Source organism: Papio anubis, chromosome 10, assembly GCF_008728515.1.
Source record: "Papio anubis isolate 15944 chromosome 10, Panubis1.0, whole genome shotgun sequence".
Taxonomy (NCBI): Eukaryota; Metazoa; Chordata; class Mammalia; order Primates; family Cercopithecidae; genus Papio; species Papio anubis.
This window is the reverse complement of record NC_044985.1, coordinates 90,154,569-90,161,192: the sequence shown is the minus strand read 5'-3', so window position 1 is coordinate 90,161,192 and position 6,624 is coordinate 90,154,569.

The following is a 6,624-nucleotide window of genomic DNA, read 5'->3' as shown; positions in this document are numbered from 1 at the left end:
ATTTCTGAATACTCTGCCTAGAATCTGTTTCTTTAGTCCTTCAAATTTCTACTTTTCGGCCAGACCTGGTGGCTCACGCCTGTAATCCCGGCACTCTGAGAGGCTTGAAGCAGATGGATCACTTGAGGTCAGGAGTTCAAGACCAGCCTTGCCAACATGGTGAAATCTTGTCTCTACTAAAAATACAAAAATTAGCCAGGCGTGGTGGTGGGCACCTGTAACCCCAGATATTCAGAAGGCAGAGGCAGGAGAACAGCTTGAACCCAAGAGGCGGAGGTTGCACCTGGGCACAATTGTATACCAGCCTGGGCAACAGAGCAAGACTCTGACTCAAAAAAAAAAATCAACTTTTCTATAGCTTGAGTAGATTCTGTTCTCTAAAAGTGAACCCTAATCAATACAGCGACCTAAGTCCTATAACAAAGAGTTATGAGAGGAAAGAAGGAATTCCAAGGAGGTCACATACATTCTTTCTAATCCTCACAGCAACATAGGAGGTAGGACTCTTATTTTAGAGAAGACAAAACAAAACACAGGAGATAAAGTTCCTGAATCAGTGTCATATAATTATTAACTAGCAGAACAGGGACTCAAACCTATATCCGAGTATCAAACCCATTTCCATACACACAAAAGCATATATGTCAGCTTGGCAATATGATCCTCAGGCTCATGATGGAGGTGGTGGTGGTGGTGGTTGTTTCTGTTACCACTGAAGTACAAATGCACTCATGAACAGCAACAGGACAGAGGTTAAATGTTGGTAGATTTATGTGACCCAGGGTATTTCTCTTTTGAGTATACTCGGCCGGGCATGGTGGCTCAAGCCTGTAATCCCAGCACTTTGGGAGGCCGAGGCGGGTGGATCATGAGGTCAGGAGATCGAGACCACCCTGGCTAACACGGTGAAACCCTGTCTCTACTAAAAATACAAAAAATTAGCCGGGCGTGGTTGTGGGCACCTGTAGTCCCAGCTACTTGGGAGGCTGAGGCAGGAGAATGGCGTGAACCCGGGAGGCAGAGCTTGCAGTGAGCCGAGATCGTGCCACTGCATCCCAGCCTGGGCAACAGAGCGAGACTCCGTCTCAAAAAAAAAAAAAAAAGTATACTCAAGGCTTTTAATCTTTGGGGGTGGCGGGGGCACGTCACAAACTCAACCACTGACAATCTGATGAAACTACAAATCTTTTATCCAGAAAAAGTTCACACTCAATTTTAAGGAGTTTATGTACCCAAGTAAATAACACATTCAATAAATGTTATTGAGTTTCACTGAGTCCTAACGTTGTAATAATTTGTATGATCTTTTTTATTTTTTGAGACAGAATCTCACTGTTGCCCAGGCTGGAGTGCAGTGCCGTGATCACAACTCACTGCAGCCTCAACCTCCTGGCTCAAGCAATCCTCCCATATCAGCCTCCTAAGTAGCTAGGACCAGAGGTGCATGCGTCACAACACTCGGCTAATTTTTTTTAATTTTTTGTAGAGATGGGGTTTTGCTATGTTGCCCAGGCTGGTCTTGGACTCCTGGGCTCAAGTGATCCACCCACCTCAGCCTCCCAAAGTGCTGGGATTACAGGCATGAGCCACCACACATGGCCGTTTGAATGATCTTAAAGCAGCTATGAATTTCATTCTTCCAAAGAATTGGTTCACACAATCTTCCTAGTGAACTTTTCTTAACAGATTCATCTGTTCAAATCATTCCCAATTATAGGCTTTCTTCAAGGTGTCAGAAGCCCTTACCACTGTGTCATTCTCACAGGGTTCCACCCAAGTTCAAATATGACAAAACCTCTGGCCTCACGCAGTATCTGCCATCATGTGTTTGCTTTATGGGAAAACATCCCTTTGTGCCTGGTTTGTCCATGAACATATTACTGTGCATTCACTCAGTTAAATTAAACAACTTAAGCCAGGCGTTGTGGCTCATGCCTGTAATCCTAGCACTTTGGGAGGCCAAGGTGGGTGGATCACCTGAAGTCAAGTGGATCAGCTGAAGTCAAGAGTTCAAGACCATCCTGGCCAACATGGTGAAACCCCGTCTCTACTAAAAATATAAAAATTAGCTGGGCATGGTTGCGGGCCCCTGATATTCCAGCTACTCAGAGGCTGAGGCAGGAGAGTCACTTGAACACGGGAGGAGGAGGTTGCAGTGAGCCGAGATCACACTATTGCACTCCAGCTTAGGCAACAAAGTGAAACTCCATCTCAAAAAATAAAAAAATTAAGCAACTTGATGTAACGCATATTTCCAGGACACACGAGCCTGGAGGTTAAAAATAATCAAAATAGACATCACCTAAAAGGATAACCTTGATTTCATTCTCATTTATGCTGTAGGAAATCCAACCATCCATCAAATTTCTCCCAAATGGTGCCACTTAGCTCTATTGGGTGCCTCCAATGTACCCGTGAAGCCACCTTCCATGTACCTCACTCAGCACTTACTATAATCCCAGCACTTTGGGAGGCCGAGGTGGGTGGATCACAAGCTGTCATAACAGTTGTTGGCCATGAAGTCATACCATCACTGATCCAATTAGGAAGCCATCATGAGTAGAAATCTGTCTCCACAATGACCAGCTTCAGAATGGAGCTGTACCTGCTGTAGCCTGCTCCTGGACAGAGGAGCTAGTGCCTGAATGCTGATACTCCTACCCCAGAGAAACCACCACAACATCCTCACAACCCTGCCCTCTCTTGTCCCCAATACTTGGCTTCTTGCTATCTTTAAACCAACCTATGAACTTCAATTCTTTTTTCCCTTTATGTGATTCCTTTCCATAAGACTCTTAATAAAAAGCCTAAGCCCGGGACACATCAGCCTTCCAGATCATGCCCAAGCAAGTTTGACCTCTAAAGCGACCATAATGTTGCAAGACCTGATATCCTCCCTGCTTTTACTCAGTAAGTCCCTGTGTCCACCACCCACTCGAACTGCATCCAAGGAGAAACATATCCTGCCACTGGATGGAAGTAAAACTGCATAAAAGCAAGCTTGCTGCAGTCATTTCTGCCTTGCAAGAGGCCACAGTCCATGCACAATTCATATCAAGGGGCAGAGAAATTTCTTCACTGCTTCCATCTACTGCAAACAGACACTGGTGGAGGCGAGAGGAAAAGGAAGGCTGAAATTTCAAAGGCACAGCTCCTCTATGTTGCTAAACTGTGTGATACAGAGAGTAGATGGCATGTCGTTTTCACAGAGATATTCATGAGACTTCAGCTATAAAACCAAAGGCCTGAAAAACTAAGAGAGGGCAGAGAATTTAAACTAGTAGCAAATGAAATACAGAGAGTAGGTGTCTTGGTTTAGATTTTACAAAAAGCAGCTGCTAAGGAAGGGCTTAGGTGTAGGCAGGTTGCCGGGAGGTGTTGCCAGGAAACAGAAGTGAGGGGGTGGGTAAAGTGAGAGACAGGAAAAGAGAAGCCATGAAGGATTTTTGTTTTTCTGTGTTTTTTTAACTAAATTTTATTTTGTTAATTGACAAATAATAATGGTATACATTCATGGGATATATAGTGATGTTGCAATACATACGTGGAGTGATCAGATCGGGATAATTAGCATATCCATCATCTCAAACATTTATCATTTCCTTGTGTTGGGAACATTCAATATCTTCCTTCTCACTATTGAAATGACATAATATATTATTGTTAATTATAGCCACCCTACAGTGGCACGTGTTAATGAGAACACTGCTGGTGCTGAGCCTCTCCGCAGAACTCTGTAGAACATGCTCACGATCTCCCCACTGAGACTGGGAAGCTGGGCTATTTATCTACCAACATAGGCCCCCCATCAGCTGCGGCTTGGTATTGGGGCATAAAACCCCCTGTCCCAGGTCCGGTGTCTGAGAATGCCCTTTAGCAGTGAGGCACTTAGGGCCCTGAGGTGAGGAATAGTCAGTGTGCCTGATAACCAGTCACCAAAATGGGCAGGTGACCTCAGGCAGATTGCTTTGTGGTGAGATAGACTTTCCAGGGGAGGCTGAGCTGGGCAGTGATGTGATACCATTTCTGGACCCTAAATATTCAATAAAATCTGCCACATGTATAAACACCTTCCATGAAGGGGTCTTTGAAAGAAAGCAGGAAAGGCTGGGTGCAGTGGCTTCTGCCTATAATCCCAGCACTTTGGGAGGCCCAGGCGGGTGGATCACCTGAGGTTAGGAGTTTAAGACCAGCCTGACCAGGGCTGGGCACAGTGACTCACGCCTGTAATCCCGGCACTTTGGGAGACCGAGACGGGTGGATCACAAGGTCAGGAGATCGAGACCATCCTGGCTAACACGGTGAAATCCCGTCTCTACTGAAAATACAAAAAATTAGCTGGGTGTCCTGGCACATGCCTGTAGTCCCAGCTACTCGGGAGGCTGAGGCAGGAGAATGGCGTGAACCCGGGAGGCGGAGCTTGCAGTGAGTCGAGATCGCACCTGCCACTACACGTCAGCCTGGGCGACAGAGCAAGACTGTCTCAGAAAAAAAAAAAAAAAGACCAGCCTGACCAATATGGTGAAACCCCGTCTCTACTAAAAATACAAAAATTAGCTGGGCATGGTGGTGCATGCCTGTAATCCCAGCTACTCGGGAGGCTGAGACAGGAGAATTGCTCGAACCCAGGAGGCAGAGGTTGCAGTGAGCCAAGATTGCGCCACTGCACTCCAGCCTGGGTGACACAGTGAGACTCTGTCAGAAACAGAAAAAGAAAGAAAGAAAGAGAGAGAGAGAGAGAGAGAGAGAGAGAGAGAGAGTGCAGCAGCGCATCAAACGGCCAGCCGGCCCTTCAAGCAAACGGCGGCAAACCAACCGGCAAACATGCGGCCCGACAACCCGGCAGCTTAAACCGGCAAACCCGGCAGCAGGCAGCGAACAGCCGACGACGTGAATCGTTTCAATCAAGGAACAAAGGTCAAAATAAATCAGTCAGGCAGGACAAACACTTAATCAGGTGCTCTCCAGATGAAGCTTCCTGAAGTGGGTGTCCTGGTCCTTGTATGTCTTACTGAGGTTACTAGCAGAGCAACTCTTTCCATTCTCATTTGATGTTTATTGCCGCTCCTTCTCCCTCCTCCAGGACGCAGGAGTGCAGCCGGGCAAGCTGACACAGAGGGCAATGGGAGTGAATGGGAGTGGCAGATATCCACCACAACACCCTCACAACCCTGCCCTCTCTTGTCCCCAATACTTGGCTTCTTGCTATCTTTAAACCAACCTGTGAACTTCAATTCTTTTTTCCCTTTATGTGGTTCCTTTCCGTGAGGCTCTTCATTCAAAAGCCCAACCCCCTGGGACACATCAGCCTTCCAGATCATGCCCAAGCAAGTTTGAGTCCTGAGATGAATTGGGCTTAGGCTATCCAGCAGGGATCCCTGCTGTGAACCTGCTGCAAGCGTAGAAGGGATCAGCCCCAGGGCAGTTGGCTAATTGCTGCCTCATAGAAATATATCACCGTGTCAGCAGTTCTGAGAGCACCCTTAGAGACAGACCCTGTGGTGAGCCAGAAAGAGCTGTTTTTCTGTCCACTGGAAAATATTTCTAAGACAAAGCCTGATCCACCAAAGCATTAGCTAGGATTTTAGGCCATGGGCAAATTAATCACATTCCTGCCCAGTGGGGCTCCACTGAGGGAAACCAGGGAGAGCTGCTAAGTGGGTAACTGCAGTGCCTGAATAAATGCACCCAGGATTCAGGCAGGTAACAAATCCCAGATCCTGCCTGAAGATGGGGAAGGAGTTCCAAATATCCCACCATGCTTGGTCCTCAGAGTTTCCAGACCTAGACTGGGTCAAAGTTTCCAACCATTTTACTTTCCTTATGAGTGTTCTTTGAATACTTACCAAGTCCTCTACAGACTTCCTAATGTTTGAAGCGTCTCAACCTGCCTCACTCCCCAGCCCCAGCCCCAGCTCTTCTTGCTCTGATTATAGGGCCCATAGACTGGGCCACCCTCTGCTAGTGCAACCCATTTTGGCAGGGAAGGAAGGGTAGCGTGATGCTGCCAAAGGAGGATCTATTTTTAACTTCCATTCTTGTGAAAAGATAAGAGAAAAACCTTCTCTGAAAACACAGAAACCTTCTCTGTGGTCCTACCAGAAAAAACAGATGTAGGTACCATTACTATGAGACCCAGATGGAGAACACACACTTGGTGGCATTAAATTCTCCCTTGGCCACATTGATAAGATGTTACTGCAAATGTATGTCTGACTGAATGCTACTCTCAGAATCCATTAAACCTCTTCTATATTTTATGATGTTAAAATATATCCCTAAATCAAATGGGCTAAGTTATGCTGCAGTAACAAACACTTGCAAAATGTCAGTTGCTTAAGACAATAAAGGTTTATTCTCACTCTCCCTACACATCCATCATACCTTGGCTGGAAACTCTGCTCCAAGTTTACTCACTCTAGGACTCAGGGGAAAAGGAGAAGACATTCTCGAGAATATTGCCTGTCTCTCTGTCACAGGAAAAGAGAGAACATGGTGTTGTAGACCGAATTCTGAAAGTTCAAAAAAAAAAGAAAAGCATTATCCCCCTTCCCTCTCTATAGAATCTCTTCACATTAAAAAAAAAAGAAAAAAGTCAGCACACAAATCTTTCTCAAACTCCTC